Below are 12309 nucleotides of genomic sequence, written 5' to 3' on the forward strand. Positions count from 1 at the left end.
CCTTCTTTTGAGGGGATACATATGATATATTGCAACCACCAGTGGCAGCCAAGAACTTCGAAATAAAGCCAAACGTGATACATATGGTCCAAAATAGTGTACAATTTGGGGGACTACCGGGCGAGGACCCAAACGCCATTGCCAAGTTCTTGGAGATCTGTGGCACCTTCAAGATAAATAGAACAACTGATGATGCCATTCGGTTGAGGCTGTTTCCTTTTTCTTTGAGGGACCGAGCGAAAAGATGGCTGCAATCACTCTGATGAGCATAGTTTTACACATATTTGCTTGCATATTATTGCGTATGTTCTTAGCAATTATTGTGCTTTTATTCCCAGATCACCCGTGTTTTATGTTCTTTTGCATTTCAGGAACATTTATAGGACCATCATCGGTGTTTAAGCAATTATAGATCAATACGTGCGGAAACGGACGAGAATTCACCAAGATCGGACAAGAGCCCGCAATGCATACATTGAGCACAGCCTGGACTCTGGCCGTGCTCAACCATTGGCTTTGATTCTTGAAATTGGCACTTTGGGCACGGTTTTTGTAGCCACCACGGCCTTTAGCACGGCCCGTGGTGGATAACACGGGGAGCAACATGGCCCGTGGTGGCCAACACGGGGAGAAACACGGCCGTGGTGAAACCCTACTTGGTGAGATCCACGATTTCGTACGGCTGGACTTTGGCGTCTTGACGACGGCCTTGAACACGGCCGTGCTGAGTTAAATATATAAGAAAAATGAATTTTTCTTAGAAAAGAGAGAGGGGGAAGAAGTGACATTGAGCCCTAGTGGCTGGTTCGATTTCTGCACAATACTGAGTGCGAGAGAGAGTTGCAGTGAGTAAGATTCCGAGTGCAAAACAGTAGTGGAGCAATTCAAGAGGCAGTTTGGGAGATTAATCAAAGTGTAGATCTAGATTTGGAGCTGTTCATCCAATTCGAGAGAAAAGGGTGTACATGTTTTATTTTCATTATTCTTTCATTGTAATTGATTTCCTAGATTGTTTTAAACATGAACATGTTTAGCTAAATTGATTAAATCCATTGGGATTTCTTTGCTATGTTGGTTTGATATTATATTGTTAGATTGTTTGAGTTGGTTTTGTATTCTTCTTGTTTTCAGTGTTAATAAGATTATGCATTATTCATGAGACGTTGTGAATTGTGATGTTTAGATTGCTTTATGAGATTGAGAAATCCGTTTGGCAATTGGAACTTTGAATAACAAGAACTGGTTAATAATCGCTTAGAGATAAGGATAATTAACTAGCCGGATTAAGAATTAACAAAGCTTAATAGAGGCGGATTAAAGCTTAATGCTAATTTAAGAATCAATCGTTAGGAAGAGATTCCAACTTTAAGTTATTAGGTTTAGGAATTCGGTTATCTCGAGAGAGAGAAACCGAATTCGGTTAAGAATTCATCCACGGGTAGCATAGTTAGACTCACCGATCCTTTATCTTTTGTTCGGTTGCCAACTAGTTTAGATTCCCTTTGGGTTTGTCTTCTTGTCTTGATTATTTCACTTATCAATTACTCTTGCATCTCCCTTAGGACTTAGCTTGTAGTTAATAGTTAGTTTAGAACTTATTCATCATCCATTTTAGGTTAATATAACAAAGAACAAAGGAGTAACTCTGGGCTTTCGCTTTCCCAAGGAATATGACCTTGATACTCGCCATTAGTGCTAGACTGCATCGATAGGTACACTGCCTTAGATTGTAGCTAACACGAGTAGCACCCATCAAGTTTTTGGCACCGTTGCCGGGGAATTGTTTGAAAACTAGAGTGAAATTTGCTATTTGTTAATTTAGCCATATTTTTTTTCTTTCTTATTATTTTATGATTTTTATTTTTATTTGTTTATTTATTTTATTTTATTTGTACATATTTATTTAGCTTAAGTTTATGATTCAGATAGTGAATGATAAGGAGGTTCAATGCTAAACTCAAAATCTTTGTATGACGCATTGGAAAAAGAGAATAGGAACCAAGAGAGTGCTAAAAATTGGGATACCCGTGCATCTTTAGATGCTCGGGAATCGTTTTGCAGGGCTACCGATCAACTCTCCACTCCTATCCTTTCACCTCAAGTTTTTTATGAATTTTGTTGTGGTTTACATTTGAGTAATGATTGTCCATTGTGCAGTGATTTTACTCCTTATTCTTATAACGTGAGCGAATTGAATTATACGGGCAATTGGCCAAGTGACTCGTATGGAAGCACCTATAATCAAGAGTGGAGTACTCATTCACCCTATGGATGGAGCTTAGATGGCCCAGAACCACCAGAATCTCAGCAACTACATCAACAACCTAATGTTGCACCTTCAACTCAAGATGAAGAGTTAGTGTCAGAGGAGCTGATGATGAGGTTCATAACAAGTCTTGAGGAAAGATTCCAACAAACAGAGAGGATACTTGAAGATCAACAAGCCTCGATTAACAACATAGAGCATCAAGTAGGCTTAATCTTCAAGTTACTAGCGGAAGAGCAATTGAGAACTCCATCAAACGCTGCTGAATCCGAGGAACATTTGAGCGCCATCACTTTGCGTTCAGGTGAGAATTTTTCTGGTTTATCTATTATGTTTGACGATGATGCTTATGTGCAGGACGACTCTTTGAACATGGAGATAGAACTAGAAAAGGAAGAGGCAAACATGATCCTTCTGAAAGACTATCAATAGGAATGTACAGTTGATGATGTTGAGTTGCAGTTAGAGGAATTGTTGGTAGATTTTCCACAAGTCCCTTCGATGATGGAAGATGAGCACGAGTTATCCAATGAAGAAGTCTTGGAGGAACTCGAGTTTCTTCTAGCAAGTGAACCAAGCCAGGGACTGAAGAAAACCATCGACACTCTTGAAGAGATTGCCCAACCATCGATCCTTCCAATTGTTGAAACTCTAGCTTTCAAATTGGAAGAGCCCCTAGAGCATCATGACTACGTGCAAATATATGAGGAGCGAGTTTTGCCCATCATCATGACTTGCTTGTTGTCGGGAAGAGGAAGTTGACGATTATCCCTCTAAGCGGATATTTGAAGCCATTTGCTTGGAAGAAGGATGGATGGTCGCCAATCCCCACCGTTTGCTTTTCACCATGAGTCCAGCTAAGAAGAATCATCACATAAAAAAGAAGCACTTTTAGGAGGCACCCCAAACTTTATCTTTAATCTTTAATATTTTAACCTTTTGTTTTGAAACATTTTATTAGTTTTAGTTTTCATATTTTCAGTTTCGATTTTATTTCTTTATTTTATTACTTTCAGATTCTACCGAGGAGGCACTGAATTTCCACAACATCAGCCTCGATGGATGATCAGGGCAGTCCCCTAGATCTTTTTATTTTTCTGCATTTATTTACTTTATTTTTCATACATGTCATGCACTGGGATTATATTGCCTTTGTTCTCTTAGTTGAGCATTCCATGCGGGGTATCCATAACATTTTACACTGAGGACAGTGTGTTCTTCAAGTGTAGGGTGCTTATGGGTAAACCTTAATCTCTCATATGGATTTTTAATATATCTGAAATTGCTATGGCTAGGTGTTGTATATTTTTAGGGGATGTTAGGACACTGTGTTTTTATGCACTTGAGTATGCTATTTTTGAGCTGATTGATGACTTGATTTATAGAATTGTAGTTACTTTTCTTTGCTATTCATTGTCCTTGGAAAACAATTTATGGTGTTTTACACATCAACCCTGCCGGGTTAGACCGGTGTTATTTAATTGTTTTTTCGAATTGTCGAATTTTAACTTAGAACGTTGATAATATCATATGCATGTGTTTCTTAAGTAATGATTCAATTAATGATGTTGCGAACCAACTGCACCTAATACCTGTCATGACCCCACCCGTGGGCCCGTGACCGGCACTAGGGAATGGGTAGGCTTAAGGCCACCGAAACCCGTAGTAAGCCTGACACTCACTGATTTAAACAAATCTCATCTCAAATTAATATTATTAAAGCCACAATTTATCTTAATAGTTACACTTTACAAAATTACTTCGGTCTACCAGAAAAACTAGGCGAGACCCGAAGCTCAGAAAATTTACAACTGATACATCTACTAATTACTACTGCGGAGAATCTAAGATTTACCAATTTACATACCAAATCAAATACATCACCCGATGATGAAGGAGTCGGGTTACTGAATAAGAGTCGCAAGAGAACTAACAGTCACGAATCTAAAAAACAGTAAAAATGAGACTGTCAGTCTCGAGAGTGAGTTAAAATCAAATAATCTAGAGACTATTGCTTCTTCTCAGAAAACATAGATTATTCAAATCAGTATATCAAACCATACTATAATCATACCCTACTATTTCCTTCACATAAAATATTAATCATTCGAATCAAAATATCAATCATGCACGTAAATACAAATCACATTATAATCAAATACCATAATAAATTAATAAATGAATAAATAAAAATATATTTTTACTTTTACGGGACGAGTGGCTCGGTAGAACCCTAAACCCCAAAATCTAGTAGCCATTCGGCTCTCTTAATCCAATAAGACTGGCGCCCCGAGAGCAATGCTCGACCAGGGACCTTACCTCCAGTCTGGTCACTTAAGTATCCAAATAAGCCGGCGCCCCGAGAGCAATGCTCGACCAGGGACCTTACCTCCGGCAATTTACACAAATCAGCCCAGAGAGCCATGCTCGACCAGGGCAAACCCATGAAAATCTTATTACATGTCCATGATCATTACCGGTGCGCATGATCTGATGTAACCCATCAAAGGCATGTTCTACAAGCCACATTTCCCAAATCGCAATCACCACATTTAATAAATATTATTGTCTAAAGAAGTCATTCAACTATATCAAAATAACGATTAACAATTTTAAAGTAAGACATCATGCAACTCATGTGGAAAACTGATAATATTTGATATTATTATAACATTACTAATAATAATATTTATATTATCTTCAATAATCCAGTGAAGTTATTTATGTTGCGATACTAATAACCATATTATGCATAAACTTTCAAAATAACATATTAAATTCAAACTTAGCAATAGTGCAACGATTAAGTGACTTTAACTCACAGGGTTTGGCGACCTCTTAGCTCGCTCCGGTGCCTCGGTAGGGCGAGCGAGCCCGACAATCTAGTCACGGAAAACAATTTATCAAAACGATGAAACAATCGATCATTAATCCTAGGTCTAGACTCCTAGGGTGACTCTAAGAATCTCGACTCGGGAACTACCGAAATTCGTGAACCTCCCCTACAACACGAACATTACCCCCCGTAAAAACGGGTCCAGGACCTGCCAGAGAAACACTCCAAATGTCCAACAATTTAAACAACGGGAGTCGGGTCCCCAAACTTCACTATCTCCGACCACACAAAGACAAAACACAAGGCAGCGGACAATTATTTTTGACTCACAAAATCATCAAATACTCAATATAATCCAATAGACACAATTAAACCAAGAATTTCTAAAATTAACGGGCCAAAGAAAATTACCGAAATGCTTGATCGCTCGGTCGACTCGCCTCCAGCCGCCGGAGTCCGATCGACGATCCGAACACACCATCGGACTCACAACGGCGAAGGCGATTCTCGCCCGATTTTTGATCCGACACCCGATCTTGGGAGAGATTTACGGACGATCTCGGCCGTCGATTCGAAGCCCGATCGCCACGAAACCGGTGCCAATGCAAAGCTTGAGCTGAGGAGAGTCGGGATACGTCCTCCGATCCGAAAAGACCCAAAAACGCCGGCTGCCACCATTTTCTCTCTCCACCGGATCTTCCGTCTCCGGCCACCACAGGCGTCGCCCTTCTTTGCCCGGAAGAGAGAGCCGATCGCCACCCAACTCGACCGCCAACACACGGAAGCGGGAACGACCTTCGAAAGCCGGCTGCCACACGTCGCGCGATTCGCGCCTCCGACGCCGGTGCCTCGCGCCACCATCGCGCTCGCGGGTGGCGTGCGCTCCTTAACGTCAATGCCGCCCTCGGCTGGCCTCCAGTCAGTCCACCATGGACGCCAGCCCCCTCTCTCCTCCCTTTCTTCCTCTTCCTCTTCCCCGATTTTCTTTCCTTTCAATATCGACATTAGGCCCCCGAACTTTTTCTTATTGCAATTTGGTCCCTCAACTTTCTTAATTACTTACAATTTCATTCTGCATAATTCCAATTTGACCCCCAAACTTCTTTTTAGCCTTTCAATTAAGCCCTTAACTATTTAATTTGGGCCAAAACCGAATTATTGAAAATACACAATTACAAAAATACCCCTGACCGACATATTTATGTACAAAAATACCAAGCTCACAAATTTCCATTAAAACCCCATAAAAAATAACATTATACTTTCAATCCTTATTCCAAAATAAATTTTCAATTTAGTCTTAACACACAATTAAATTAAATAATCAATTTCCAACTTAAAATTTAATACTACTAATCAATTATAATACCAATTTTCCCAAAATTCTTTTATAAACATCCTTTACAATTCTACCATAATTTTCCAATATATAATTTTACTTATATAAATATGCATTTGGAAAAATTTTGAATAACCAAAATATAATCATTTCTCAAATAATTTACTTGAATAATTTCTTAAAATTTCAAATTAATTGCGTATAGAAAATAACTCATTTATTTGATTAATATTAAATTTTTCATTAAATCATTTCAAATTAAACCCAATAATAATGAAGCTAAAATTAACTTAAATAAAAACTCATTATTAAATATATAAAAATTCCGGGTGTTACAATACCACACCTGAAAGTGAGACTTTGAGCTAGTTGAGCATTCATTATACTTATGCTCTTTATATTTCTTGTTTGAGTGTGCATTGTACTTAACTTTGCTTCTAGAACTTACTTTGTAATGCGTGTTGAAGTTACATGAATATTGCAAATACCATGAGATGATTTGGGCGATTTAGGATTCACCACATTTGACCAAAAGCCTATCACCTTATGTTTCCATTAGTTAGCCAGTTTTTGAGCCTTAACCTTTTCTTCATAATCTACACCTATACACTTCAATTATACCATTCTTTACACTTCAATTATACCATTCTTTACACTTCAATTATAACTTCAACACGCATTACAAAGCAAGTTCTAGAAGCAAAGTTAAGTACAATGCACACTCAAACAAGAAATATAAAGAGCATAAGTATAATGAATGCTCAACTGGCTCAAAATCTCACTTTTAGGTGTGGTATTAGGTGCAGTTGGTTCGCAACATCATTAATTGAATCATTACTTAAGAAACACATGCTATGATATTATCAACGTTCTAAGTTAAAATTCGACAATTCGAAAAACAATTAAATAACACCGGTTTAACCCGGCAGGGTTGATGTGTAAAACACCATAAATTGTTTTCCAAGGACAATGAACAGCAAAGAAAAGTAACTGTAATTCTATAAATTAAGTCATCAATCAGCTCAAAAATAGCATACTCAAGTGCATAAAAACACAGTGTCCTAACATCCCCTAAAAATACACAACACCTAGCCATAGCAATTTCAGATATATTAAAACCATATGAGAGATTAAGGTTTACCCATAAGCACCCCACACTTGAAGAACACACTGTACTCAGTGTAAAATGTTATGGATACCCCGCATGGAATGCTCAACTAAGAGAATAAAGGCAATACAATCCGAGTGCATGACATGTATGAAAAATAAAGTAAATAAATGCAGAAAAATAAAAAGATCTAGGGGACTGCCCTGATCATCCATCGAGGCTGATGTTGTGGAAATTCAGTGCCTCCTCGGTAGAATCTGAAAATAATAAAATAAAGAAATAAAATCGAAACTGAAAATATGAAAACTAAAACTAATGAAATGTTTCAAAACAAAAGGTTAAAAATTAGAAATTAAAGATAAAAATTGGGGTGCCTCCCAAAAGCGCTTCTTTTTTATGTGATGAGTCTTCTTAGCTGGACTCATGGTGAAAGGCAAATGGGCGTGATCGACGACCATCCATCCTTCTTCCAAGCAAATGTCTTCAAGTATCCGCTTAGAGGGATAATCGTCAATTTCCTCTTCCCGACTATCAAGCAAGTTGCCAATATGATGGGCAAGACTCGCTCCTCGTATAATTGAACGTAGTCATGATGCTCTAGGGGCTCTTCCAATTTGAAAGCTGGAGTTTCAACAATTGGAAGGATCGATGGTTGGGCAATCTCTTCAAGAGTGTCGATGGTTTTCTTCAGTCCCTGGCTTGGTTCACTTGCTAGAAGAAACTCGAGCTCCTCCAAGACTTCATCATTGGATAACTCGTGCTCATCGTCCATCATCAAAGGGACTTGTGGAAAATCTACCAACAATTCCTCTAACTGCAACTCAACATCATCATCGATATAGACAATGCAAAACTTTGAATAAGGATTGAAAATGTCATTCATGATTTTTTGAAATTCAGAAGGAGCATTTTTTAATCCGAAGGGCATTACATTGCATTCGTACTAGCCAAATGGAACTGTAAAAGCAGTTTTGTACCTATCTTTAGGATGAATCTGGATTTGCTAAAATCCTGATTTCATATCAAACTTTGAAAAAATAAAAGCAGAATGAAGCTTTTGAAGAAGATCCTTTTTGTTTGGAATTGGGTATCTAATCCACTTTAGGGCTTTATTTAAAGGTTTGTAATTAATCACCAACCTAGGTGTTCCTCTTTCTATCTCACTATTTTTATTGACATAGAAAGCTGCACATGACCAGGGGGATCTGGATTTGGTAATCAAACCCTTTTGCTCTAAATCTTTTATTTCTATTCTACAATGGCCTTCTAGTGTTTCATTCATTTGGATGGGTCTTGCTTTGGTAGGAATTTATTTATCAGAAAAATCTTTTTCATATGGTGGATCTACCATATGTTGTTTTCGTCTCCAAAAGGCATTAGGAAGATCAGAACAAACTTCATTTTCAATCTTCTTTTGCAAATCAGAGATTTTTCTTTGGATAAAATCATTTTGCATTTGACTTTGGATCCTTTTCAAACCCATGTCCTGTTTCAAGTGGAAAAGCTGGGTTTGTTTTCCTTTAATCAAAGCATTTATCTCAAAATTATAAATTGAGTGGGCTTTAATAAGATTGAGATTTCTCTTTTTGGGTTTTTCTATAAAAGGAAAAACAATCTTCAAATCTTTAGCTTTAAAAATAATACCAGCAGTAGTTACTTTGAAAGGAGTAATTAAATTGATGAAAGGAGTTCCCAAGATAACTGTTTGCTGTAAATTCTTTGTAAGAATAAAAACATTTTTTAAAGCAATATTATTATTTAGAATTGCAGCTTCAGTTTTACCCGCAATCCTAATCTTTGAACTATTGGTATCAGAGCCAATTGAGTTCCGGGAAAGAAACATCATTTGCATAAAAAAGAATTTAAAATTATTTTAATCTGCATCATATCACTGATAAACAAACTTGTTCATTTATGCACAGTAGTGATAAGCATCATACTACACTTGTTTTCATGCCCGATTGTTTACATTTTTATGCATGATTATCCCGTTTTATGCTAGAATCACCTGTCTTTTGTTTCCTTTCTCGTTTCAGGTCATTTTTTAAGGACACCATCAATAATCGAGGGAAATACGTGTGATTATGGACCAAAATCCATCAAATTGGGTGAGAACTAGCACCCCGAGGGTTGAGCACGGCACGGACTCGGCGTCTGAATTACCAAGAGGCTATCCCCAATTGTGCCATTTCAAATACGACTTAGTAGCCACGACCGCGACTGTGGTGGCTCGGCCACCGGCTTGGGTATGGCTTGGAAGGAGTCGGCCTGACAGACTCCACAGTTCGAGCCTTTGCACGGACTCGGCGTCTTTGAATCATCACAACTGGACTCGGCCATGCTTGAATCAACTATATAGGCAATTTTGAGTTCTCTTGGAGGAGAGACGATTTTTGGACTCAATTCCAAGACACACACTTAATCAATTGTTTTCCTATACCTCAATTGTAGACCTTGAGAGATAAAAAATTCATCAATTGAAGGAGGGATTTCACTTGTTCCAACATCGAATTGAAGATCAAGACAAACTTTGGGAGCATTGAAGAGGCAACTAGGGTTTGAGATTTCGAATTTGCAATTTTATGGTTTCTCATTCAGCTTGAAAGAGAAGGGTGTATATGCCTTTAATTTGTTTTTCCTTATTTTGTTCCTTAATTGCTTTAACCATGAACATGAGTAGCTAGATCTTTTGAATCCATTAGGGTTCACCTTTGTTGATGGATTATGCTTAATTGTTAGTTTTTATAATTGTCATTCTTGCAATCTTCTTGTTATTCAGTAATAAAAGTTTGATTCAGTTAATTTGAGACATTGGATTAATTGTTTATTAGGTTGTTTCTTGACATTGAGAAATGCTTGTTACAACTGGACATTAAATAGTAAGGACTGGTAGTTAAACTTAGAGATAAGGTTGATTTACTCGCCGGATTAAGAACTAATAACTCTTAATAGTTTTAAATCATACTTAATGCTAATCTGTAGTAATCCGATAGGAAGAGATTCCATTAGGTTAGTGTAGGTTTAGGAATCCGGTAAGCTCAAGAGAGGAACCGGGATTCAATTCAGGATTTAGGCACGGGTAAGCAAGATCGGCAATCCATACAATCCATTTTTAGAATTCCATCACTTAGGCTCCCTTTTGGGTTTGTTTCTCTCTTTGCAATTGTCTTTTGATTGTCCGTTGTTCTTCATTTACTTATTTGCACTCATAACCATTAGCTGGTACGTTAGAACTTTCACACCCTATTTCAGACTAGATAACATAACAAGCAGTAGTAACTCTAGGTTCACCCGATCTCCAGGGATACGACCTTGATACTCACTAGTGCTAGGCTGCATCGGTAGGTTCACTGCCTTAGGTATAGGTTGCATAAAGAGCGCATCAAGTTTTTGGCGCCGTTGCCGGGGAACACAGTAACGGTGAACTAGAGTGAATTGTTTTTGTTTTAATTTAGTCATTATTTGTTTATTCATTTATTCTTTATTTTTATTTTTTAATTTTTTTTATTATTTATTATTTATTATTATATTGTTTTTGTTGATTGGTGGTTGTGTGGACTTTCGATTTCAGGTAGTTTATGACCAGGAGCTCAAACTCGAATCTTATAGAGCCTCTATCCCGATCCAGGCGATCCCTCGGACTCTTAAGGAAGAGGTTGCAATTAGAAGAGGAGGAGATTGAGGTTGAGGTACCTGTGGATAGACTAGACACGATGGAAAACCATGACCCCCAGGCCAACGACGATCAGAGGACGATGTATGAGTTTGCTCGACCATCTTTAGATGGGACGAAAATGAGTATAGTCAGACCTACTGTAGCGGCCAATAATTTTGAGATAAAGGCCAATGTTATCCAGATGATCCAGCAAAGCGTACAATTTGGAGGATTGCCCAGCGAGGATCCCAATGCACATATCTCTAACTTTTTGGAGATTTGTGACACATTCAAGATAAATGGAACAACCGATGATGCCATTAGGCTGAGATTGTTTCCATTTTCCTTGAGGGAGCGAGCAAAGAGATGGCTGCAATCTCTTCCACAATGACGATCACTACACCGGAAGGCGTTGGTCAGAAAAATTTTTATATAAGTATTTTCCTCCCGCTTAAAACCGCTAAACTTAGAAACGACATATCTTCTTTTGTGCGGTTTGATGATGAAAGCATGTCGATGCATGGGAGAGATTTAAAGATCTTTTGAGATCGCCCACATCATGGATTGCTAATGTGGATGCAGTTCGGACCTTCTACAACGGGTTGAACCTTGCAACGAGGCGATGGTGGATCTTTGTAGCGGTGGGGCGCTAAACGATTAAGACGCTCGGCGGGCTCGAACTGATAGAGGAAATGGCCATGAACAACTATCAGTGGCAATCCTCTAGAGCCGACCGGGGAAGACAGGGAGTGGTCAACCAAGTGGACTCTACAGCAACCTTGGCGAGCTCAAGTGGAGCTTCTAGCCAAGAAGATCGACCAACTCTAGATGCGGTTCATGCAGTGAGCGTTGGGCTGCGAAGTTTTGTGGTGGCCCGCATTCTGATCATGCGGGAGGTATGTTGCTTCATCCCTACTACTTTTCCATCTAATTTTGCTATGTCTTCCGATGTTGAACAGTTGATTATATGGGAATGCCCTAAGGCAACGAACGATCCTTACAAAGAATACATACAACCCTGGGTGGCGCAATCATCCCAACTTGATTGGAGGAACAATAACGCTCGGGGTCCACTGGTTTTTAGAGTAAATTTGGCTTGCACAAG

The 12309-nt window shown here is 38.5% G+C and overlaps 1 non-coding gene across 1 annotated transcript; it reads right to left on the bottom strand.

Moving 5' to 3' along the window:
- Positions 1 to 11666: 11666 nt before the first annotated feature.
- LOC125370240 lies at positions 11667 to 11770 on the bottom strand. The gene has a single exon (XR_007216212.1). It is a non-coding gene; the product is annotated as a small nucleolar RNA R71 (small nucleolar RNA).
- Positions 11771 to 12309: the final 539 nt, after the last annotated feature.

The sequence above is a fragment of the Ricinus communis genome, chromosome 5, assembly GCF_019578655.1.
Source record: "Ricinus communis isolate WT05 ecotype wild-type chromosome 5, ASM1957865v1, whole genome shotgun sequence".
Classification (NCBI taxonomy): Eukaryota; Viridiplantae; Streptophyta; class Magnoliopsida; order Malpighiales; family Euphorbiaceae; genus Ricinus; species Ricinus communis.